General features: G+C 38.2%; 1 long non-coding RNA gene across 1 annotated transcript; it reads left to right on the top strand.

The window, feature by feature from the left end:
- The first annotated feature begins 1127 nt into the window (after nucleotides 1–1127).
- LOC138929794 (uncharacterized) lies at nucleotides 1128–27264 on the top strand. The gene is made up of 3 exons (XR_011445983.1): nucleotides 1128–1255; nucleotides 13038–13207; nucleotides 24551–27264. It is a non-coding gene; the product is annotated as an uncharacterized lncRNA (long non-coding RNA).

Below are 27264 nucleotides of genomic sequence, written 5' to 3'. Positions count from 1 at the left end.
AAATATGCATAGAAACAAATGAAAATGAAAACACGACAACCCTTTTCATGTTTCCTGTCTAGAGAATATCCTTTAGCATCTGTTGGAGAGCTGGTTTGGTGGTGCTGAATTCTCTTAGCTTTTGCTTGTCTGTAAAGCTTTTGTTTTCTTCTTCATATTTGAATGAGATCCTTGCTGGGTATAGTAATCTGGGCTGTAGGTTATTTTCTTTCATTACTTTAAGTATGTCCTGCCTTTCCCTCTTGGCCTGAAGAGTTGCTATTGAAAGATCAGCTGTTATCCTTATGGGAACCCCCTTGTGTGTTATTTGTTGTTTTCCCCTTGCTGCTTTTAATATTTGTTCTTTGTGTTTGATCTTTGTTAATTTGATTAGTATGTGTCTTGGGGTGTTTTGCCTTGGGTTTATCTTATTTGGGACTCTCTGGGTTTCTTGGACTTGGGTGATTATTTCCTTCCCCACTTTAAGGAAGTTTTCAAATATTATCTCCTCAAGTATTTTCTCATGGTCTCTTTTTGACTTCTTCTGGGACTCCTATGATTCGAATGTTGGGGGATTTAACATTGTCCCAGAGATCTCTGAGATTGTCCTCATTTCTTTTAATTCATTTTTCTTTTATCCTCTCTGATTCATCTATTTCTACCATTCTCTTTTATCTCACTAATCCTATTTTCTGCCTCCGTTATTCTACTATTTGTTTCCTCCAGAGTGTTTTTGATCTCATTTATTGCATGATTCATTATTGATTGACTCTTTTTTATTTCTTCTAGGTCCTTGTTAAACCTTTATTGCATCTTCTCAATCCTTGTCTCTAGGTTATTTATCTGTGATTCCATTTTGTTTTTGAGATTTTGGATCATTTTCACTATCATTATTCAGAATTCTTTATCAGGTAGATTCCCTATCTCTTCCTCTTTTGTTTGGTTTGGTAGGCATTGATCCTGTTCCTTTACCTGCTGGATATTCCTCTGTCTCTTCATCTTGTTTATATTGCTGTGTTTGGGGTGGCCTTTCTGTATTCTGGCAGTTTATGGAGTTTCCTCACTGTGGGTGGGGTTGTATGTGTGGCTTGTCAAGGTTTCCTGGTTACGGAAGCTTGTGTTGGTGTTCTGGTGGGTGGAGCTGATTTCCTCTCTCTGGAGTGCAATGAAGTGTCCAGTAATGAGTTATGAGATGTCAGTAGGCTTGGAGTGACTTTGGGCAGCCTGCATATTGAAGCTCAGGCCTGTGTTCCTGTGTTGCTGGAGAATTTGCATGGTATGTCTTTCTCTGGAACTTGTTGGCCCTTGGGTGGTGCTTGGTTTCAGTGTAGGTATGGAGGCGTTTGATGAGCTCCTGTCAATTAATGTTCCCTGTAGTCAGGAGTTCTCTGGTGTTCTCAGGATTTGGACTTAAGCCTCCTGCTTCTGGTTTTCAGTCTTATTTTTACAGTAGCCTCAAGACTTCTCCATCTATACAGTGCCATTGATAAAACATCTAGGTTAAAGATGAAAAGTTTCTCCACAGTGAGGGACACCCAGAGAGGTTCACAGAGTTACATGGAGAAGAGAAGAAGGAGGAGGGAGATAAAGGTGACCCAGCTGAGATGAGGTGGAATCAAAAGAGGAGGGAGCAAGCTAGCCAGTAATCACTTCCTTATGTGCAACTCCACAGTCTGGACCGCTCAGAGATGTTCACAGAGTTATACAGAGAAGAGAAGAGGGAGGAAGGAGACAGAGGTGGCCAGGAGGATAAAGGGGGGAATCAAAAGAAGAGAGACAGATCCAGCCAGTAATCAGTTCCCTAAGTGTTCTCCACTGTCTGGAACACACAAAGAGATTCACAGAGTTAGGTAGAGAAGAGAAGGGGGAGGGAGGAGATAGAAGCAACCTGGTGGAGAAAAACAAGAGCCCAAAGGGGGAGAGAGCAGTCAAGCCAGTAATCTTGCTCCCAAGTAAAAATGGATACTGAAGATTGGGTTCTTAAAGGTACAAAATTGATGACAAATACCAAAAGGCAAAGATTAAAAATCTAGAGTAGAGGTTGGATTTTCAAAAATACAATATTAAAGGAAAAAAGTCACAAAAATTATAAAATATATATATATGAAGTTTGCTTTAAAAAATAGGGTCTCTTTTTTTTGCAAATTAATAGCAGGTTATAAAAATTAAAATTAAAGGAGTAATAGAGGACTTAAATTTTTTTAATTAAAAAAAATAAAGAATGATAGTAAAAATAGTAAAAATATATCTAGGACTTTCTCTGGTGTCATTATAGGCAATGTGGGGTCAGTTCATTTTTGGATAGTTCCTTGATCTGGCTTATATTTCTCAAGATCTATAGGCCCCTTCCTATGTATTCAGTACTAACTGCAGGGTTTTAATCTACTGCACCTGTCACTTCCAAGGAGGTTCCCTCTGTTTTAGCTTCTTCTGTTTGCTGGTCTCTTCACGGTCTAATTTCCTCCCTGATACAAGGGGGCGGTGGTGGACACTTTTTTATGCTCACTTGTTCAGTTGAGCTGTGGGGAGGAAGGGGACACTGCAAACGAATAACACTGGCATCTGTTCGCAGTGTCTTGGCCACACGGGGTTTGCATCTGCTCACGGTGTGTGGGCTTTCCCTGTCTACACTGCTTAGGCTGTAGGTTGCTCTGCTGGGAACTGTCTGAGGCTGGCCCTGGGTTGTATGCACTTTCCAGGTCTAAGCCGCTCAGGTTCAGGTCCTTGGGTAGTCCTCAGAGGCACAGATTTGGTTGGGCCTATGTTTTGTGCCCTTGCCAGGTCCAAGCAGCTCAGTGACCAGGTGTTTGGCGAGCCCAGTCACTGTGACTTATTGCCTCCCCCATCCCTGCTGCTCGGTTTTCTGTGTGTACACCTGGCGCACTTTCTCAGGCGGATGTTGACCGTCCAGAATCCCAAGGAGTCTTAGTTAGCAATGAAGCCTGCTTGCAGTTTGGTAGATAATGCCTCTCTGGGGCCGTGATTGTCCCCTTCCAGCTCTGGCTGCCTGTCACCAAAGGGGGATGGTCTCCAGCCAGCTAGCTCTGCTCAGTCCTTTGTTTTGTGAGTGGGCCTGATGGTTACTTCAGTTCAGTTCAGTCGCTCAGTCATGTCCGACTCTTTGCGACTCCATGAATCGCAGCACGCCAGGCTTCCCTGTCCATCACCAAGTCCCAGAGTTCACTCAGACTCATGTCCATCGAGTCAGTGATGGTTACTTAGGTTAGGGCTTTTTGTGTAGCTCTAGTCAGTCCTTTGTTCTGTGAGTCAGCCTGGCGGTGTCTTAGTTTAGGGCTTTTCGTGTGGTAGCTATCCCACAGTCTGGTTTGCTAGCCCAAGTTAGTTCCCTCATATTGCCCTTGGGGCATTCAGGCCCAGTCCTTACTCTAAGCAACGCAGCCTGCTCCTCCCTGCCCAGCCCCCACTTGCTAGGGGTGGATGCAGGCATCTGCACTGCTTCTCCACTGGGGGAGTTACTGTTGGGCACATAATCTGAGGGTTTTAATTATTTATTTTTCCTCCTGATTACATTGCCCTCTGTGATTCCAAGGCTCACCACAGACTAGGAAGTGAGAGTGTTTCCTGGTGTTTGGAAACTTCTCTCTTTTTTAAGACTCCCTTCCCGGGATAGAGCTCTGTCCCTACATCTTTTGTCTCTCTTTTTGTCTTTTAAATTTTTTCCCACCTCCTTTTGTAGACAATGGGCTGCTTTTATGGTTGCCTGATGTCCTCTGCTGGCATTCAGAAATTGTTTTATGGAATTTACTCAGTGTTCAAATGTTCTTTTGTGGGGGAGAAAGTGATCTCCCCGTCCTATTCCTCTGCCATCTTAGGACCATCTGTCTTTTTGAATTAGAGTTTTTTTCTTTTCCAGATGTATTCCCAGGAGTGGGATTTCTGGATCATATGGTATCTCTATTTTTAGTTTTTTAAGGAACCTCCATGGGGCTTCCCGATGGCCCAGTGGTAAAGAATCTGCCTGCCAATGCCTGGGTAAGGAAGATACTCTGGAGAAGGTAATGGCAACCCACTCCAGTATTTCTGCCTGAGAAATCCCATGGGCAGAGAAGCCTGGAAGGCTACAGTTCATGGGGTTGCAAGAGAGTCAGCTACTACTTAGCTATTAAAACAACAGCAACAACAAAGGAACCTCCATACTATTTTCCATAGTGGTTGCACCAATTTACATTCCCACCCAAACAGTGTAGAAGAATTTCTTTTTCTCCACACACCTTGTAGCATTTATTATCTGTAGACTTTTTGATGATGTATGCTAAGCTTTCTAAGTTCATTACCTAATTTAACTCAAACAATACCATGAAAGAGAAGTATTAGCACAGCTGTACTTTTGATGAAGTAATTATGTCAAGAATCTTTATTATGGTCATATAGCTAGTAATTACATAACTCATCAGTAAAATACTCAAAATAAAATTATAATGAAAGACTTTTGTTTCAGACACCAAACACATTCTTTAGTGGAATAACAGGTAATGAAGGTTTTATTTGGTTCTCTAGGTCTTGGGTCCTGATTTTCCTTAGAACTCAAGTTCCCTATTTTCCTAACACAGTTGGGCAGGTCACAAGGTGACGTTTGTAAGGAGCTCATCTTTCTGGAAATGATTCTTTCTGGTTGCTGATGTTAATATTCTTTCATCATATTGCTTCTGAATTCATCTGCACAGATTTACATTAAAACACTCATTTCCGAATTTGAATATTATATTAAAAATAGAACTTACAGATGAAGAATTAAATTTTCATATATCTCTTTTCACTGAACAGGATTAAATAGCATTAAACTTATAGCTAACTATGAATTTCTGTTAACTGTGAAATATTACAGATGTTTTATTCTGATTTTTTAAATTAAAATTTGTTCACAATATACTCAAAACAAGTCAAAAAGAGGTTTTTGTTTGCTTAAAATATTATATTAATTATAATATAATACTTAAAGTATCATATTAATATTAGTCTCAGTTGCACAAAATTGTGATTTAATACTTGTATACAGTGGTGATCATTGATGATCATTGTGAAATGATCACCACTAGTTTCAGTTTGGGTCTGTCACCTTGCAAAGTTAATGCAATATTATTGGCAGTATTTCCCATGCTTCATTGCATTCCATAACTTATTTATTTTATAACTGCAAGGGAAACAAAAGCAAAAATCTACAAATGAAACTGCATCAAACTAAAATTCTGTATATTGAAGGAAACCATTGAATATAAGAGGATAGAAATAAAATATTTGATAAGGGATTAATATACAAAGTATATTGAGAACCCACACAACTCAATAACAAAAAAACACAAGCAATCTGATTTTAAAATGGGCAAAGAATCTGAATAGACCCTTTTAAGCATTTTATATTTAAGAAATTTTAAATTTGTTTCTTCCAAAATTATGTTCTTCTTCTTCTTCTTCTTCTTTTTTTTTTTTTAACAATAGGATCTTCTAGAAAAACACTTAGAAACAAATTAAGGGACACTCATGCTACTTTATGTGGTTAGGAAACAAAAGATTGCCCAAGCTTAAGGATGTCTTTTTTTCTTGTTGTCCAAACTTCCTTTGACAAACTTAGGGAAGACTTTCAAAACTTTATTTGTGCAATAACATGTTCTTAAAAACATTTTACTCCTTAGAAGGAAAGTTATGACCAACCTAGACAGCATATTAAAAAGCAGAGACATTACTTTGCCAACAAAGGTCCATCTAGTCAAGGTTATGGTTTTTCCAGTGGTCATGTATGGATGTGAGAGTTGGACTACAAAGAAAGCTGAGTGCTGAAGAATTGATGCTTTTGAACTGTGGTGTTGGAGGAGTCTTGTGAGTCCCTTGGACTGCAAGGAGATCCAACCAGTCCATCCTAAAGGAGATCAGTCCTGGGTGTTCATTGGAAGGATGTTGAAGCTGAAACTCCAATATTTTGGCCACTTGATGTGAAGAGCTGACTCATTTGAAAAGACCCTGATGCTGGGAAAGATTGAAGGCAGGAGGATAAGGGGACGACAGAGGATGAGATGGCTGGATGGCATCACCGACTCGATGGACATGAGTTTGAGTGAACTCCAGGAATTGGTGATGGACAGGGAGGCCTGGTGTGCTGCGGTTCATGGGGTTGCAAAGAGTCAGACACAACTGAGCAACTGAACTGAACTGAACTGAAAAACATTTGACTGATACCTTTATACCACTTCTCATTTTTGATCACTTATCAAGATTTTTGCCTCCTGATAGGTCTAAGTTAGACCTATTTAAGTAAGGGTGTTTCCACAGAGGCAAGTCAGTATAAAGTAGTTATTCTTAACATGAGAGAAGGGACTGTGTCAGAACTAGTTAAGAAATTGAAGTAAAAAAATCTTTATGGTCCTCCCCATCCCTACCCTCTTGCCTTCACCATTGAAATTTGATGCCCTACTCAAGAGATAACTTGAACTTCTCAGTTAAATATAATCCCCACTGTGAATCATTACTGATAATAGAATCCTATATCCTTTAACTATGTTGAGGCTGAATGAGGATAGAAAACCACTGAAGTTAAAGAAAGAGAAGGAATTTTGTAGCCAAACATATTATGTAGTTTTATACCATGATTCTTGTTAGGAGAGTCAAGCACTAGGAATCATGACTATTTAACAGACCTCTTGTTTACTACCTGACCTTGACTAAAGTCCTTATTCCTCCTTGATGGTCACTTTCCTTATTAGCAAAAATAATGCATAACTCAGAGTGGTTGTAAAAATTGAATGAGAAAACTGTTGTAAAGCCCAATGCACAGAACCTGGCATGCTGATATGTATTCTTCAAGTGTTACTTTGATTTGCCTGGGTCTTAAAAAGTCATTTAATTATGACTACTACTCTTCTCAAGTGAATATACACATACAGAAAAGTTTTTGAAAGAGAAGTTTATTACAAGATAAGAAAACCAGCTAGTTTTCTGGGGGAAAATGCCAAAGTCAAAGTTTTTAAGTACTAGAAAGGAAGGGAATAATGTTTCATGGAGGTAATGGTGAAGTGAAAGTGTTAGTTGCTCAGTCGTGTCCAGCTCTTTGCGATGCCATGGACTGTAACCCACCAGGCTCTTCTGTCCGTAGGATTCTCCAGGCAAGATTACTGGAGTGGATTGACATTACCTTCTCCAGGGGATCTTTCCAACCCAAGAATCGAACCTGGGTCTCTGGCATTGCAGGCAGATTCTTTAGCATTTGAGCCATAATGGTAATTAATGATTAATTATAGTTACTTATAGCTTACAGGGTAAGACAAATGAGTCCACAGATCTTGGTTAAACATGTCTCATGTTCTTTGATCTGGAAAAAACTGCAGTTATGTTCAATAAGAATCTGACTTAGCAAGATTATTAAGGTCATGGTTCTTTCAGAGGATTAGCAGTACATTTGTGAAATGCAGCATTTAGCAAATAATACTGCAAGTTGAAAATTTTCATTTTGCATCACCCTTCCCCTGCAGGAATTCCTTTAGCAATGCAGAAGGATGTGCAATTTATAGACAGTAAATACACACACACACATATACACACATGTGCACACACTCATATGCTTACGCATAAATTTCAACTAATAAAGATAATGCAATTAATCAGTAGCAAATAAAATACAATCAGCTACAGTTGTATATTAACTGAAATAGAACCTGATGTATGAAAGAATAAATAATTACATATCAGACTGAGAAATTTCCCAAAAAACTGGATTTACTACATCTCCTTCAGTGCTCTTTATTTTAAAAGAATTTCAGCTGAAGGTGTTATGTCCTCTATCTTACCAGCCTATCACCCTTTGTCAAACATGTGGCTTAATGCATGTAAATCATTACAATTTGCACATTATTGTCCAGTTCTTATGTTTATCTTGCTTTATAAAATATTCTGAAAACTTTTGAAGGCATTTCTTTAACCCAACTTCCCTCTTCAAAGGAGAGTGTTGACTTGAACATATCCGCCCCCCCCTATAGATACAAGCTCTTTGGAACCAGAAAACAAGTATTTTTATCTTCATATTGTCAGCACCTACCACCATGTAGATCACATAGAAAACAGCTGTATTGATGTTGGCTGCTACAATAAGATTTGGATGGGCTTGTTTGAAATTACCAGCACAGAAATGGAAAAGAAAACTGATCACGAGCAAGTCAAAGAATCAATGAGCAGTGTGTTAATTAATTATGTTTGAGGCCACACTTAGATTTTTCCCCCTAGGATTTCTATATGAGCTGTAGAAAAACAAAATCATCACAGGAAGCTTTCTATGAACAAAAAAAATTGAATTATTTAATTTGCTAATTCTCATGAGTGTTTTGTTTTGCTTTATTTGAACTGTTTTTTAAATTAACTTATTTTAATTGGAAGTTAATTACTTTACAATATTGTGGTGGTTTTTCCCATACATCCACATGAATCAGTCATGGGGGCACATGTGTTCCACCACCCAAAACTCTCCTCCCACCTGCCTCTCTGCCCCATCCCTCTGGGTTGCTGCAGAGCACCAGCTTTGAGTGCCCTGCTTCATGCATTGAACTTGCGCTGGTCATCTACTGACATATGGTCATATACATATTTCAGTGTTAGTCTCTCATATTGTCTCACCTTCACCTTCTCCCACAGAGTCCAAAAATCTGTACTTTACATCTGTGTCTCTTTTGCTGTCTTGCATGTTGGGTCATTGTTACCATCTTTCTAAATTCCATATATATGTGTTAATATACTGTACTGATGTTTCTCTTTCTGGCATCCTTTACTCTGTGATAATAGGCTCCAGTTTCATCCACCTCATTAGAACTGACTCAAATGTGTTCTTTTTTGTACCTGAGTAATATTCTATCATGTATATGCACCGCAACTTCCTTATTCATTCATCTGCCAATGGACATCTAGGTTGCTTCCATGTCCTAGCTATTGTAAACAGTGCTGTGATGAACATTGGGGTACACGTGTCTCTTTCAGTTCTGGTTTCCGCAGTGTGTATGCCCTGCAGTGGGATTGCTGGGTCGTATGGCAGTTCTGGAGAAGACTCTTGAGAGTCACTTGGACTGCAAGGAGATCCAACCAGTCCATCCAAAAGGAGACCAGCCCTGAGTATTCACTGGAAGGACTGATGCTGAGGCTGAAACTCCAATACTTTGGCCACCTCATGCAAAGACTTGACTCATTGGAAAAGACCCTGATGCTGGGAGGGATTGGGGGCAGGAAGAGAAGGGGACGACAGAGGATGAGATGGCTGGATGGCACCACCAACTCAATACACATGAGTTTGAGTGAACTCTGGGAGTTGGTGATGGACAGGGAGGCCTGTCCATCGAGTGCTGCATTCATGGGGTCGCAAAGAGTCAGACATGACTGAGTGACTGAACTGAATTGATGGCAGTTCTATTTCCAGTTTTTAAAGGAATCTCCATACTGGTCTCCACAGTGGTTGTACTAGTTTGCATTCACACCAACAGTGTAGAGGGTTCCCTTTTCTCCACACCCTCTCTAGCATTTATTATTTGTAGACTTTTTGATGGCAGCCATTCTAACCAGTGTGAGATGGTACCTCATTGTGGTTTTGATTTTCATTTCTCTGATAATGAGTGATGTTGAGCAATTTTTTATGTGTTTATTAGCCATCTGTATGTTTTCTTTGGAGAAATGTCTGTTTAGTTCTTTGGCCCATTTTTTGATTGGGTCGTTTATTTTTCTGGAATTGAGCTACATGAGCTGCTTGCATATTTTTGAGATTAATTCTTTGTCAGTTTCTTCACTTGCTATTATTTTCTCCCATTCTGAAGGCTGCCTTTTTACCTTGTTTACAGTTTCCTTCGTTGTGCAAAAACTTTTAAGTTTAATTAGGTCCTATTTGTTTATTTTTGCTTTTATTTCCATTACTCTGGGAAGTGGGTCATCGTGGTCTTGCTGTGATTTATGTCAGATAGTTTCTGCCTATGTTTTCCTCTAGAAGTTTTACAGTTTCTGGTCTTACATTTAGATCTTTAATCTATTTTGAGTTTATTTTTGTGTATGCTGTTAGAAAGTATTCTAGTTTCATTCTTTTACAAGTGGTTGACCAGTTTTCCCAGCACCACTTTTTAACTATAATCTCTTGTCAAGGTAGGCAGTAGACAGACTTGATATGTTGTCAAGTAATTGTAGTGTTGGTTATACTTTAGGCTTGATGCCCCCTATATCAATATCCTCTCAGTTTTCCCAAAGTAAAGCTTTGTCCCAGTTGAAACTGAGTATGGAAAGAGAAGCTAGTGTTAGTACCTTCCCAGTGCCAAGTTAGAAGCGACAGATATAGGTAGGTAAAGAGGGATGCAAGTTGTGAAAGTTCAAGACATTGTTCACATAACGTTAAACAGTGACACTACATGGACATAACTAGCTCCTATGGATTTCCACTTCTTATTAGTTTCCAGAGAGTCAAGGATAAAGACCTCAACGCCTGCAGATTTAGGTTAAAATAATAGCTTTGGAAATGATGGCTAAAATGATAAATGATGTGACCTTGGGAAAGAAAGTCTCTCACAGTATTAGTTCTTACATACCAGTGTTGATAAGAGCACACAGTGGTATATTTAAAATGATATTAAGTCATATAGTACTTTAAGCATGAAATTTACTTGCTTCTCAAGAAAATTCTTAATGGAGTTTGAGGACCTGAACCCTTGGATCACTTAGCAGTCCAAACTACCTGTATTTTGTGATGTTAACATTTTAAAAGATAGTTTCCAGGTCTTATGGATCGTAATTACTTCTCTCTGGGAGTGACACACATGACTTTCTTTCCAGTCCATTTGACCAGCAATTCTTTCATAATTTCACTTCACTATAAGAGAAAAGATGTAAAAATCACAGAGGCACATGGATATTCAGTGAAGAGTAAACATCTCTGACATTGCTACTGGCTTTTAAAATTTTTGTTATTTTATTTACTTATTTGGCTGCATCCAGTCCTATCTGCAGCAAGTGGAATCTTCATTGCATCATGTGAATTCTTTCATTGCAGCTCACAGACTACTTGTAGCATATGGGTTTAGTTGTCTCATGGCTTATGGGATCTTACTTCCTTAGCCAGGGATTGAACCTGTGTCACCTGCATTGTGAGGCAGATTGTTAACCACTAGACCACCCAAGGAAGACCTGCTACTTGTTTTTGTATGACCTACTTATTTGCTTATCTGCAATCTGAGATGAATTAAACACCGGGACAAGTGAGGTATTAATGTGTACTCCTGGAGGCAAGCCAGGACAAACTGAAACCAGAGCAGTCCACCATGAGTACACATTAATATGAAGGTGAAAAAGGAGAGTGAAAAGCTGGCTTAAAACTCAACATCCAAAAAACTACGAGCATTGCATCTGGTCTTATCACTTCATGGCAAATAGATGGGGAAACAATGGAAACAGTGAGAGACTTTATTTTCTTGGTCTCCAAAATCACTGCAGATGGTGACTGCAGCCATGAAATCAAAAGACGCTTGCTCCTTGGAAGAAAAGCTATGACAAACCTAGACAGAATATTAAAGAGCAGAGACTTTACTTTGCCAACAAAGGTCCATCTAGTCAAAGCTATGGTTTTTCCAGTAGTCATGTATGGATATGAGAGTTGGACTATAAAGAAAACTGAGGGCTGAAGAATTGATGCTTTTGAACTGTGGTGTTGGAGAAGACTCTTGAGAGTCCCTTGGACTGCAAGGAGATCAAACCAGTCAATCATAAAGGAAATCAATCCTGAGTATTCACTGAAAGAACTGATGCTGAAGCTGAAGCTCCAACACTTTGGCCACTTGATGCAAAGAGCTGACTCATTAGAAAAGACCCTGATGCTGGGAAAGATTGAAGGCAGGAGGAGAAAGGGATAACAGAGGATGATATGGTTGGATGGCAGCACCAACTCAATGGACGTAAGTTTGAGCAAGCTCTGGGAGATGGGGACAGACAGGGAATCCTGGCCTGCTGCAGTCCATGGAGTCACAAAGAGACGGACACAACTGAGTGACTGAACAACAATAATGATGTTAAAGTTTGTTTTAGTACATTGCCTGGGATACAGAGTAAATTCTCAAAAACTGTTAGCTATCTCTATGATTTTATAATCAAGGGGGAAAAAAAAAAAAAAAAACAAAGCCGGAACACAGACCTTTGTAAGAAGAACTTTCTCTGTGTTCTAATTTTGCTTGCTCAGTCATGTCCGACTCTTTGCAACCCCATGGACTGTAGCCTGCCAGGCTCATCTGTCCATGGAATTTTCCAAGCCAGAATATTGGAGTGGGTAGCTGTTCCCTTCTCCACAGGATCTTCCCAACCCAGGGATTGAACCCAGGTCTCTCACATTGCAGACTGATTCTTTACTGTCTGAACCACCAGCAAAGCTCCTAATTTTGCTAAAAGATCTCAAATCCAGGGGATTCCATGATGAATGAATACATGTAAACAGAAAACAGCAAAACTTGTATGAAGATTTAAAGTGCTGAAAATATTTTTCCTGTTTCCTTTCCTTTTTTAAAAAATCTGAATTGTGCCCTATACTGAAGTTGTTTGAATATAAGTTTTTATGTTGCATTTGGAAAAAATTGTATAACTTTAACCTATTTAGCATTTTTCACTAATAATTTTATTTGTCTCAAGATAGTAAAAGTAATATAAGATACAAGTGACCATATCTATCATACTTTGTAAAAGCTCTCAATAGTTAAAACATATTTTTTTCTCCCCCACTCTGAGATTTATTATTTGAAGCATACACTGGGTTTCTTGTATTTCCTGTGGCCTTTTCTCTAATGGTTAAAGTACTCTGCAACTAGTAATTGAGGAACAAATGTTTGTTTACTGATTGCCTAGCAACATTATAAGGCTGTTGTACTTGACAGAACCTGCAGATAATATGAGTATGGGTTTCACAGAGTTCTTTGTATTTTTTCTGAGTTAATTACTTCCCAACAGCTTGCAGAATGACAATCGGACCAATGGAATTTGTGTCTAAGAAGTTAGGTAACACTTTTTAGTAAGTCCAAAAGCTGTTATGAAATTTCAACATTCAAATATTTCAGCTGCCAAGAAGAACGTGCAGTTGGAAAACATCATGGGAAGAAAGACGATTGTGCTTCTGATTGTGGGAGTCCTTGGGGCATATTATGTTTACACACCTCTCCCGGATAATATTGAGGAGCCATGGAAATTAATGTGGGTAACAACGTGTTTGAAAACTATGACACATTTGGTAAGTATAAACTTTTATTGACTCTAAATGTTTAGAAGTTTAATCAGGAGAAAATAATTATCTTTATTATTTTTTAAATAATTTCTGCTGTTTTGGAAATTTTACTCAAAGTTTGCTTGGTGGTTTTAAAACCTTTAAAATATTTTATCTATTGCTTAATGCAGAGCCGGAACAGACTGAATATGGAGGGAGTAGTCAAGGAGTTTCCATTTTAAATACTAGAAGATGAAATAGACTGGCTAAGAAAGACAAAAAGTCTTATCGTGAGTTTCATGGCATGAGTGCTGCCAGAATGAAGCCTTTTGAACTTCAGAAATGGTGGAATTGAGCAACACTGTGATTAGTTACAGAATTCGATACAGTAACCTTGTATTCAGATGTGCAAATCCTTTCTTACTGAAATACCTGTGAACAAGTCAGCTGGTAAAGATCCAGGGGAAAGGTTTCCAGCTGAAGGGTTTAGTTGCTGAATGATAGGATCCCGCATGGCTGGCTCACTACCTACTGTTCATGGGTGGTCCTCAAAGACTTGTGGTTCTTTTCTAATGAGTCTAATTACTTGGAAATAAAGCCATATAGTTTGCTCCTTTAACTGTGTAGTGAATTGCCTCCCTGCAGCAAAAACAAAACAAAAACAATTCATAGACAGTCTGGGTATTAAACCCTTGGCTCAACATCTCTTGTATATATTTTTTTAGTTCCAGCACTTTTCTGGAGCTTAATGTAGCTCTGAATAAGTGTGATGCTTGTCTTATTTTTATTTTCTTATTAGTGATTTGACCATTTTTAGTAATTTTATAGTACATGTTATTGGGTTTGGGTCAGTTTTGGTGGAATATAGCTTCAAGTCATTTTTTTTGTAAAGTTATTCTTGGTTGATTTTGATTGATCCTTTTGATTTCTTTTATTATTTGGATTAATTATGTGTGTGTGTGTATACATTTACGTACACATGTAGTCTGTGTTTGTCTTTGGAAAAAATGTCATTTTCTCTATAACATTTAATCTTCTGCAATTTTCTTTTGTTTGTTTTTCTTGTTTCTATCATATATAACAGTTTGCTTGAGTTTCTTATAACTCAGTGTTTATTTCTGAAATTATTTTGTCTTTTTCTTATTCCTTTTCTGATTTCTACAGTACCATTTTTCAGTCACCTCTTCCTTTCAATTAGAGATCACCTCCAAATATCTTCTTATATATTCCTTAAAGATTTGTACTTCTGCTTTGTGACCTTTTTTCTTATATTATTTGTTCTGAAGCATTGTGTAATTTATTTCACCTACCTTGTATCAATTATTTTTAAACTTGTTTTCTTCATATGTTGGAGGCTATTATTATTTTTCTTATAGTACATAGTACCTTGCATGAGTTTTTGTTTTTTCATGAATGTTATTCACATACCTTTTGTATTATTTCTATTTGGATGAGATAGCTTTTCTTTGACAAACTTAAAAGAATGTACTGGAGAATGGTGGAAGGGTCAAGACTTTTTTCCTTAAAGTATTTTTGCTTTAGAGCTCCTAACACTATGTATATATAAATTTCTAATAAAAGACAATGGATATTTACTCCAAGAATGAAAGAGATTCACCATGATCAAAGACTGAAACATAATGAGGCTTGATTACTGGGACAAGTTGCTATACTAAAAAATTGCCCAGAAGTAACTGTTACCTTTTTAATTATTTATCTGTTCTTTTTTCCCTTGCATTGTTTGGTTTCACATAAAAAGGAAAAAAATGTAGATTTACCATAAAACTCCCACTCTTTTTTTTCTTAAGGAAAATATTTAATTTGCTAAGTATATCAGATTACCATATAATATGGTATCTTATCAAAACCTCTAAAAAGCCCATCACTCACTTCACTTCATGTTAAAGAAAGTAACCAGGTTTTTTTCAATCATTTTCCTTATCCCAAAAAGAAAAAACAAAACTTTTGCTTGAATTTAATGCCACCTGATTTGTTCTTTACCAATCAACTTAAGCATAAGTTAAAGAACGGTAATTCTAATTTTTAATAATCCTGTGATGAAGATAAATGAAAATCATTGAATACAATCAACTATCAACTAGTTGGTGATACAGCATTATCTCCTGAAATAGGAATTGCAAATATAGTTTACTAAAATGCCAACTCATAGACTGCTCAGCATTACTCTGAAAGGTAATATGAGACTATAAAATGACTCTGAGGTTGCATTTAGTCTTGATAAGAAATAATACGGCAATCAAATAACATTTTCAGACCTATACCCGGTTTGGGATTATAGACATCTGTGAAAACATTTTCTACCCTTACACCAGATTGTAAGGTTTTACTTATTTGCTTTGGGACACTTTGAAACTTCCTAGGTTTAAGGCTATTTTAAAATTTGTTAGTTTTATTACCTTCTATTCTTTTTTCCTCCATTTGTCACTGACTCTTGCAGCCTTTTTTACTTCTTTTTGCTGCTATGGCCTTCTCAAAGATATCACTGGGTGACCTCCAAAGGATGAACATTTTGAAACCCAATACTCATTTGAGTTTCCAAATTGCTGAGTAACCACACTTAATCTGCAGAACTTTGGCTAGGTGCAGCCAATGGCATAGGCACTGTTTTCTCAACAGAAATTCAGTTTTATATATATATTTAGGTGATAGATCCTTGTATGATTGATTAAGATGTGTAAAACATTTTGTCCTTACACTGAGGGATGTAAATTCTTGCATTAGTGAGAATTTTCCCTCTCTATCATTTAATATTTCAAATTTACATAAAAAATTGCTCCCAGAGTATAGAGTCAGTATAAAGAAAAAAAGATAATTTGAGAAGGTATGCCCATAAGCTACTGCTCTAGTTTCTTCATATTTCACCAAATAGAGCCAAAGAAACTAAGACTCTTGTTATTCAATTCAGACTCCAGGGACACTGGGCTATATTTGTAACACAGTGGTGACTTCTTAGTCTTTTGTTATGTATTTATTAATGTTACACCTCCTAGTAAACTCTAAAACGTTGTGAAAATACAAAGTCACCTATAATTTTTTTATAATTAGTACTTTCTTACACAACACATGACGACTACTCTGTTGTTCAGTCTCATGTCATGTCTGACTCTTTGCAACCCCATGGACTGCAGCACAGACTCCTCCATCCTCCACTATCTCACAGAGTTTGCTCAAATTCATGTCCATTAAGTCGGTGATGCTATTTAACCATCTCATCCTTTGCTGCCCCACTTCTCATTTTGCCTTCAGTCTTTCCCAGCATCGAGATCTTTTCCAGTGAATCGGCTCTTCGAATCTAGTGGCCAATGTATTGGAGCTTCAGCTTTCAGCATCAGTCATTCTAATGAATATTCAAGGTTGATTTCCTATTTTCATATAAATACTCATCTTTAACTTGTATAACATACACTATTCTCCTGCTGCTGCTGCTAAGTCACTTCAGTCGTGTCTGACTCTGTGTGACCCCATAGACAGCAGCCCACCAGGCTCCCCTGTCCCTGGGATTCTCCAGGCGAGAATGCTGGAGTGGGTTGCCATTTCCTTCTCCAATGCATGAAAGTGAAAAGTGAAAGTGAAGTTGCTCAGCCATGTCCAACCCTCAGTGATCCCATTGACTTGCAGCCCACCAACCAGCCTCCTCCGTCCATGGGATTTTCCAGGCAAGAGTACTGGAGTGGTGTGCCATTGCCTTCTCCATACCATTCTCCTATCATTTAAAAATATTTACTTGAAACTAAATAATCTTATTCTTTACAGATAAAATACTTGAGTCTAGTGATTTATGTTTTGAAAGAGGCCTTGTATTTTCTGCACTTAAATTTGATTGAAAGCCAGAAAGTGAAAGTGAAGTCGCTCAGTCGTGTCCAACTCTTTGCAACCCTGTGGGCTGTAGCCCACCAGGCTCCTCCATCCTAGGCAAGAATACTGGAGTGGGTTGCCATTTCCTTCTCCAAGGGATCTTCCCAAACCAGGGATCGAACCTAGGTCTCCCGCATTGCAGGCAGACGCTTTAACCTCTGGGCAACCAGGAAAGCCGCAGGACTCTTTGTGACCCATGGACTACATGTAGCCTACCAGGCTCCTCTGTCCATGAGATTTTCCAGGCAGTAGTACTGGAGTGGATTGCCATTTCCTTCTCCAGGGTATCTTCCCGACCCAGGAATTGAACCCAGGTCTCCTGCATTGTAGACAGATGCTTGAAAGCCGGAGGGCCAGCTAAATTAACATAAATTATTTTCTTGGGAAAAATGTGGACACTTTATGTCATAGGTCCTAGGAGTTTTAAATTTGTTAAAATTAAGTAAATAAATGCTTGTGACCTAACTATCACCTTTCTATGTTAACATTTAAAATAATTAAAAATTGTTTCCACATTGAAAAGTAAAGGGGATGGAAAATGGTCCACTGGAACTAAGAGTCTCTACACCTTGTGTACAGCAAGGAGGAGCAGATAGGGGATACCATGGTGTTGGGGGCAAGGCCAGTGTGTGTGGAGCTGTTTGTGTGTAGAAAGGGTGACCAGAATGTGGAGAAGACCTAGAATATCCTTATAGCTATAGAATAGTTGATCTTTTAAGCTTATCAGGCACTGACTAAGCGTTTGTACTTCACTCTCACCTGCATGAAGTTCTACTCCTCTGGCAGTACTTTATACTTTATACTTAGTATAAACATTAAGGCAGCACTTTTTGTGAGTCTGTCTTCTGACATCTCTTGAGGACAGCTGCTAGGCAATATTAAGTCCAGCAGCTTAACAGGAGGGATATTTGTGTGCTACTTAAACCAAGTGTAGCATGATTGGGCGGGGAAATGCAGGAGGCCGTGGGAACCACCACCATTCTTCTGGACCCTGGGCAGGGTCCAAGGTGCCCTCAGAGTTTGGTTCCTGCCCAGTCTCTCTGTCCAGTCGCTCACACCCATGAAAGTTCTGTGAATACTGTCACACTGTCTGTTCAATGGGCATTTCATAATTGTGGCCACTATCGGACAACATATTATCTGGTCAGGAGTGACATCCGGCTTTAGGGATCAGACCGAGGCTTGAGTCCCACATACAGCACTTATTGTATGACTAGTCATAAATAAGTCTCTTAACTTCTCCCACCTCAACATATTCAACTGAAAAATCTGGGAATATGTTACTGTTTACCACGTTTTTGGTCAGAATTGAATTGGTACACAAATGGAAAGCATAATACTTGGCAAAGATTAAAAACAACTATAAGTGTAGTTATTTATATATATATATATCTCCTTTCTTCTGATGCTAGCAATGCAACTTCTTTTTTATATAACTTTATTTATTTTTGGCTGTGCTGGGTCTTCATGGCTGCATGGGCTTTTCTCTAGTTGCATCGAGTGGGAGCTACTCTTTAGTTGCGGTATGTGGGCTTCCCATTGCAATGGCCTCTTATTGTGCAACCAGGCTGTAGGGTGCTTGGTCTTCAGCAGTTGTGGCTCCTGGACTCTAGAGCACAGGTTCAGTAGTTTGGTGCATGAGTTTAGTTGTTCTACAGCATGTGGGGTCTTCCCTGAGCCCCCTGTCTCCTGCGTTGACAGGTGGATTCTTTACCACTGAGCCACTAGGGAAGCCATCAGTGTAACTTAAAAGGATAACATTTTCTCCTAATTCTGGAAGGGGTCATGATAACTTACTGCACCCTTCATATATGCTTATTTGGACTATGTATCCTTGGTAAGGTTTATGTAAAATATCAGTAGGTCATTTTGATGCATGATCCTTTGCTCAAAAATGTATATGACTGTGTGTTTGACTTCTAGTCAGCAGGACAGTTCTCAGACCTTTCTGAGATTCTGTCTCCTGGGTTATAATCCTCAACTTGGCTTGAATAAAAAGCCTATTTTTTCTTCTTAACTGATGGTTAATCGAGTTTTCATTGACATAAATATAGATATGAATATTGAGACACAACTGAATACAGATTTGGACATGGATTAGATATGGGTATAAATGCCTAACAGTATAAATATAGGTAGCACATTATATGACTTCCCTGGTGGCTCAGTGGTAAAAAAAAAAAATCTGCCTGCAATGCAAGAGACCCAGTTTCGATCCTTGGGTTGGGAGATCCTCTGGAGGAGGATATGGCAACCCACTCCAGTATTCTTGCCTGGAAAATCCCCACGGACAGGGGAGTCTGGTGGGCTATAGTCCATCAGGGTTTCAAAGAGTTGGACATGACTAAATGACTAAGCAGCAGCACATTATATATAAGTGAATATATATTAAAAGCTGTTTGTATCTTTTTATCTGTCTACCTACCTATATATCATCAATCTATTTATTAATTACATGCCAACTTTTACCATTTCTTTTGACTATAACTAACCTCTTAACTTCAGGAATATCTAGTTAAAACTCCTGAGTACAATGTCTGTACAAATCATAATACTACTTATTTTTGATCAAATTAATCAGAGACTTCAGACTAAATAATGTAGAATAAGAACTGGAAATGACCTTTCAATACATTAATAAGAAAATTATAATAGAGTATGGTCAGCTTAACTCCCAGGTTATGTTTCACAATGCCCACTGTTTAAAATTAAATTACTGTTTTAAGTACAGACAGTTCCTGATTCATGATGGTTTGACTTTATGATGGTGCAAAAGTTATACACATTCAGTAGAAACTGTACTTCACATTTTGATTTTGATCTTTTCTCCAGGCATGAGATATGTGGGCGATTCCCTATCATGATGCTGGACACCAATAGGGAGCCATAGCTCCCAGTTAACCCTTTGATCGCACGTGTAAACAACCTACATACTTACACCACTCTCTCCTCCTACAACCATTGTGTTCTTCACTTTCAGGACAGTATTCAGTAAATTACACAATTTCAGTATTTTATTGTAAAATAAATTTTGCATTAGATAATTATGCCCTACTGTAGGCTAAGCAGATGTTTAGTAGGTTGTGTGTGTTTAGTTGCTCATTCATGTCTGACTGTTTTTGTGATCTCATGGACTGTAACCCGCCAGGTTTTTCCTTCTATGGGATTTCCCAGGCAAGAATGCTGGAGTGGATTGCCATTTCCTCCTCCAGGGGATATTCCTGATCCAGAGACTGAACCCCTATCTCCTGCATTTGCATGCAGATTATTTACCACTGAGCCACCTGGGAAGCCTGTTTGGTAGGTTACATATATTTAAATGCATTTTTTACTTAAAACATTTTCAAATTACAATGAATTTACCAGGACATAACCTCATTGGAAATTGAGGAAGATCTAGCATTTCAGCCTACCAGGCTCCTCCATCCATGGAATTTTCCAGGCAAGAGTACTGGAGTGGGTTGCCATTCCCTTCTCCAGGAGATCTTCCCCACCCAGGGATCGAACCCGGGTCTCCTGCATTGTAGGTAGACACTTTACCATCTGAGCCACTAGGGAAGTCCATACTTAATGATATATATGTATATATCACATATGGATAGCATTTATTTTGTTGTTAGCTAGTTAGAACACATTAAGCTGCTTGGTGATGTGTTTACAAAAGAAAAATAGACACTGTGTTCTGAAAGTAGCTCCCCATACTGCAGTGTCAACAGAGCTTCCCACTGAAATTTCAACCATATAGGCCAAGCAAGTTAGCTTCCGGATAAAATGGTGTTCATGAATACCTTTGAAATTTCTTTTCTTTAGGCCTTTGATCAAATTGTTTTTCCTGTCTGACTAAATCTAAAAATTTTAAGCAACCATAATTTTTCACATTCAACAGGTTGAAATCAAACAATGCACCCATCAGAAACTTTCTTCTTATTTTTCAGAACTAATCTGTCTTCTCTTTCTACCTGAGCAGCCATTCAAGGTCTTTTTTTGCTCTGCCTTTTATTAGAGTTTATTTATGTGAATGTCTATTTTTAACAATAGTCTGTAAAGGTTGGAAATTATATCACAAGCATCTTGCATTAACCATACCTCTAGCACTGTTTTTTTTTTGTTTGTTTGTTTTTTCCTTTATTTTTGACCCTGCCACACAGCTTATGGAATATTTTTAGTACAAACATAATTGTAATTTTGTAGTGTGAATTTTAAATCATTATAACTAGGCTCAAACACATCTTCATTAATCAAAATAAGAACCATTACAATCAACACATTTTGCCAACAAGGAATAAGTTTTTCTTCTGCATCCTGCTGGTTGTGCAAGTGTTTTCTCTGCAAAAAGTTGTCAAGATGCTTGAAGAAGTGGTAGTCAGTCGGTGAGAGGTCAGGTGAAAATGCCAGTTGAAGCAAAAAACTCTGTAGCCCAATTTGTTCAATTTTTGAAGTGTTGCTTGTGTGACATGTGGTCAGGCATTGTTGTGGAGGAGAAATGGGCTCTTTCTGTTGACCAGTATCGGCTGCCAGTGTTGCAGTTTTGGGTGCATCTCAATCAATTTGCTGAGCATACTTCTCAGCTGTAATGATTTCACCAGGATTTAGAAAGCTGTAGTGGACCAGATGGGCAGCAGGCCACCAAACAGTGACTATGACCATTTTTTGGTGTTTTGGAACTTCTTCTCAGTCTAACTGTTGAGCTGGTCATTGATGATTGTCAAATAAAATCCACTTTTCATTGCACATCACAATCCAGTCAAGAAATGGTTCATTGTTGTTGTGCATAATAAGAGAAGATGGTACTTCAAAACCACGATTTTTTTCTTTTTTGGTCAGTTCATGGGACACCTACTTATCAAGATTTCACCTTTCAATTTGTTTCCAATGCCAAATGAACATAGAATGATTGATGTTGAGTTCTTCAGCAATTGCCTGTGTATTTTTAGAGGATCAGCTTTGATTATTGCTCTCAATTGGTTGTCACCTTCTGATAACCAGCCACTATGCTCCTCATTTTCAAGGCTCTCATCTCCTTTGCAAAATTTCTTGAACCACCACTTCACTGTACACTTGTTAGCATTTACTGAGCCAAATGCATTGTTGATGTTGTGAGTTGTCTTCACTGCCTTATGACCCATTCTGAACTCGAATAAAAAAATTTTATTGAATTTCCTTTTTGTCTGGCATCATATCTTTAGTCTAAAATAAATATAAAATAAACAGCACATAGAAAATCATTATCAAAAAGAAAGCATAAAGAGAGAAATGTGTCTTAAAATGATGCATAATGTAACAAAATTTACTCAAGAATATATTCTAGTATCAAGTGGTAAAGTTCAACAGTGTAAAACTACAATTACCTTTGCACTAACCTTATAGTTCCCCAATCAGGTATCAGTTAGTTCAGTTCAATTCAGTCGCTCAGTCATATCCAACTCTTTGTGACCTCATGGACCGCAGCATGCCAGGCCTCCCTGTCCATTACTAACTCCTGGAGTTTACCCAAACGAATGTCCATTGAATCGGTGATGCCATCCAACCATCTCATCCTCTGTTGTCCCCTTCTCCTCCAGCCTTCAATCTTTCCCAGCATCACACCTGTGGAAACTGCAGTGAAAGTGCAGAGTCCCAACTACTCACCTCACCAAACCTCTCCCTTAATGGGGACTATTACAGGTGTTACATTCAATAACTATTTTGCTACTACATTTCATGCATTAACATGTCACTTAACATTGGTAACGAGGGCATTATTATCTTTAAGCAAGTCAGTTATCTAATTCCAGCACGTGTTTTTTTGTTTGTTTGTTTTAATGAAACCACAACCGAATTTTTGGCATTTATTGTACACAGCCACCAACACTCCATTTTATGCAGTTTGTGGGCCTGGATTCACAGGGCATGGGCTGGGACAGCAAGGCTCTTTTACTTCAGATCGTTGATGGTAATCTTGCCCTTGTCCCTTTATGGGCCCATCTCCAGGAGGCAGCAGGGAAAGCTGGATGTTTCCCTTTAAATACTTACTAGAGAAGACTTGGAGAATATGACAGCAGACAGCACGGATGAAAGGCAGACTGCTCAGACTACTCGGGACTGAGGTCTAGGGCAGCTGTAAAAGGACGAGGATGGACACCACAGACGAGTTTCAGTGGCTGGTTTGAGATGCTGGTAGTTGCTACTAAACTAGGATAAGAACAAAATATTTTCCAAACATTTTTTTAGAGAATCTGGGGTCTCATTCAGACACGCTAGAGTTGTGAAATTTTTCACCAGCACTTCTCTCTGAGAAGGTTCTGGAGGCCATGATGGACGAACTTCACCTCCTCTCCAGTCCTCACAGCTGGATACCACGGTGTTGGCACAAGCTTACAATGGATGGTTCCTTAGGATAGGCAGCCAGTCCAATGAGATGATCCTAGCAGCCTCAAGAGCACTCTTGCCTAGAACATCCACATGCCCCAGGCTCTGGGCCAGGCTGACCTCTCTTCAGAAGGATAGCAGCAGATCAGAAGCATTCAAATAACTCTCAAGAACAGAAGCCCCCAGTGTGAGAGTGCATGATTCATAGCTTCAAATAACAAGTAGTTGTATGAGCTTCCTTCCCAAGTGTGAAGTGGGCACAGTATGGCCTTCATGAGAATACAAGAGCTGCCCAGCCATCCATTCGCTATTCCCAAGCTCAGGTGGGGAAGATGGGGAAATGTGGTGTCATCTTGTTTAGTCAGGAACTCGCACTTTGACATGAACAGGTTCCCCACAGACATCTAGGCTCTTGAACCAAAGTCACATTCAGGAACAACTATATAAGAGCACAAGGCAGTCAGCTGTTCTTAAGAAAGGCCCTTCCCCCACTTTGCACAGTCTGGTCCTGGTAGGTGATTCCAGCACATGTCTTAAACATTCTTTTTTTTTCTGAAAACTCCCTCTAAACTATATCCTTTGTCAATCATACTATAATAGCTTTGCTAGCTTTACTACTTCGTGGTTTAGTAAATCACCTGCACTTCCTGTTTCTGTTCCTTTGGCCTCTGGTGAGATTTCCTCTTTGTTTGGCCAAAGTTTTCTTCCCCTTTCAATATTGTTATCAGAGTTCACCAATATTTGAAAACTCCTCCCCAGGTCTTATGTTCAGGCATCTAGTTTATTGACCTCTGTCAGAGTTCTCTGTATATGTCTATGAGGCATTGGTTATATTGTTTTATGACTCTGTATCCATTTCTCTCACATGACTTTTGAGCTTATATAGAGAACTTACCTTGTTTATCTTTGTACTCAAAGTAGAAAGTATAAAATCTGCCATATTGTAATACTTCAATAAATCTTTATCTTTTTAAAAAAATCTAAGGCCAACTGTTGTGGTAAAGATTCTGCACCTATTCAGATTCACCTGTGACAGTGTGATGCAGGACCTTTAGAAACACACGTGCATCCTTCTAGGGTCACTAACAATATTGGCATTCGATATCTGTAAGCTCTATGTGTTTTTTCCCTTCACTCTTATTTTAGTGTCACTTTGCTGAGCTGTTGGGAATCAGTCATTTCATGGACATTGCAAGGTTCTTCATGAGCATTCAAGAAGTCCCACCTACATCTGATGAAAATGTCACTGTGATGGAGACAACTTTCAACAATGACTCTTTCAATTCTGGCTTCCGTGGGGCATATGCCCAACAGTGGGATTGCTGAGCCTCTGTGTATCCTAACTGAGAAGAAAAATACACCAGATAGAAGTTAATGAATGTTCTGTGCTTAGTCGCTCAGTCGTATCCTACTCTTTGCGACTGCATTGACTGTAGCCCTCCAGGCTCCTCTGTCCATGGGGATTCTACAGGCAATAATACTGGAGTGGGTTGCTGTGCCCTCCTCCAGGGGAATATTCTTGACCCAGGAATTAAGACAATATCTCCTGTGTCTCCTGCATTGCAGGAGGATTCTTTACTGCTAAGCCACTGGGGAAATTCCAACAGCAAAATAAATTGAATCTAAAATATATTTTCAATATATATTACCATACCAGAAATTTAAAAATAATTCTGACTGATTAGAAAAAGAGCAGTGTTCCTGGGATGATCTAAAGGAGAAAATGTATGAAACCTTTAAAAGTGCAATTCTAGGACACAAAAAGGAAACATTTCTGTATTCATTTTATGGGATAGTTTCTCCAAAGTTAGAAGGATAGTAGAAAAGGAGAACCTACAGATTGAATTTACTTATGCATAGCAATGAAAAATTCTAAAAACATATAAGCAAAGAGAATACATTACAGAGTATAAGAACAATATATCATGACTTGTTTATATTAATATTAGGAATAAAGGAATTATTCAATATCTTTGTTAGTAGTAATGAGAAAAATCATATGCTTGTCTCTAAATATCTCAAAGAGAAATAAAAGTTCACATTCACTTTTTAACCTTTAAACAATATTCATGTAATAGTAATAGATTTAAATGGCTAAACAAGTTATTATAATCCAAAATTAACTTCATGATAATATCAAAATTAAATAGAACTTATGAATATCATTACCTTTACTATATTTCATTTTCTGGGTAGATCCTATCCATCTTAATTAAATAAGAAAATAAAATTTAAAAATAAAACAACTGGAAAGGACTTAAATTGTTATTGTTTCATATGACTTGGGTAATTTAAGATAACCAAATAAAAAGCTATTAAAATAGATATGCAGAAAGGTGTTTAGAAAATGAAAATTTAGAAAAGTTTAGAAAATTAATGAAAATTTTTATACTTCATATAAACAAGAAGAAAAGTTAGAAAATATTTACCAACATTATCCTTTCTTTTTCAGATTATTCCCTGACCTCATTTCCTCTTCCTCCCCATTTCTCAACCAAAATGAGCAGTGTGCATATTTTATTAAGTCTCTTCATTTGAGTAAGTTCTATGATCTACTAAAAAAAATGGAAGCAGTGACAGATTTTATTTTCTTGGGCTCCAAAATCACTGAGAATTGTCTCTGCAGCCATGAAATTAAAAGATGTTTGCTCCTTGGGAGGAAAGCTATCATAAACCTAAACAGTGTATTAGAAAGCAGAGACATCACTTTGCTGACAAAGGTCCATATAGTCAAAGCTATTGTTTCTCCAGTAGTCATTACCAATGGTAAGAGTTGAACCATAAAGAAGGCTGAGTGCTGAATAATTGATTCTTTTCAATCATGGGGCTGGAGAAGACTCTTTAGAGTCCCTTGGACTACAAGGAGATCAAACCAGTTAATCCTAAAGGAAATAAACCCTGAATATTCATTAGCAGGACTGATGCTGCAGCTGAAGCTCCAATACTTTGGCCATCTGATGCAAAGAGCCAACTCACTGGGAAAGACACTCATGCTGGGAAAGACAGAAGGTGAAAGGAGGAGAGGGCAGCAGATGATAAGATGGTTAGATAGCATCACTAACTCAATGGACATGAAATTGGGGAACTGCTGGGAAGTAGTAAAGGACAGGGAAACCTGATGTGCTTCAGTACATGGGGTTGCAAAGACTTAAACAAAATTTAGCAACTGAACATCAACAACAAACATCTACTATGACTCTTACAGAAGCTTCAACTTTGGGATATTCTTTCTCTTTTGAGGAAGTAGGTAATTTTACTTCAGTCTCAGGCCCTTCAGTTTATTCTCTCTTTTGTGTAGTTTTTTCATACATACTCTCACATTCCCCATTCTCTGTAAAGTTTTGACAAGAGCTTTTGAAATAATTCTGCTGTAATGTAGAGCTTACTTTTCTATTTACAGGTAATTTGGAGTTTGAGATTGTGTAGTATTATTTGTTATACTCAATGAATTGTATGGTTTTTTGGGAGGATATTTCCTGATGTTTGAAACTTACATGGTCACCATTATTCTTGACTACTTGGAAGACTAACAGTTGAAAATTAAAACCTAAAAGATGGCTTTAACAACATATCAAACTCAACTGAAGTGAATATTAGAATAACAGATAGATATAAAGAAGTAGAGTGCATCAAAGAGAGAGAGAAAGATATGGAAGATTTGAGACAGAATTAAATGCATGAAGACTGAAGAGAATAAATACTGGGGACCAATTTGCATTTTTTCCATGATGTGTGAAATATGGTTATGGCATATTTATTTCCCCATAGCTGTTCATAATTTTCTTTCTATATCTATTGTCACTGCTGTTTTTATTATCAATTTGTAGCAATGTTGCATATAGTAAAGAAATTAATCTTCC

Source organism: Ovis canadensis, chromosome 1, assembly GCF_042477335.2.
Source record: "Ovis canadensis isolate MfBH-ARS-UI-01 breed Bighorn chromosome 1, ARS-UI_OviCan_v2, whole genome shotgun sequence".
Classification (NCBI taxonomy): Eukaryota; Metazoa; Chordata; class Mammalia; order Artiodactyla; family Bovidae; genus Ovis; species Ovis canadensis.
The sequence above is the reverse complement of the archived record's forward strand: the minus strand, read 5'-3'. Positions and strand labels throughout refer to the sequence as shown.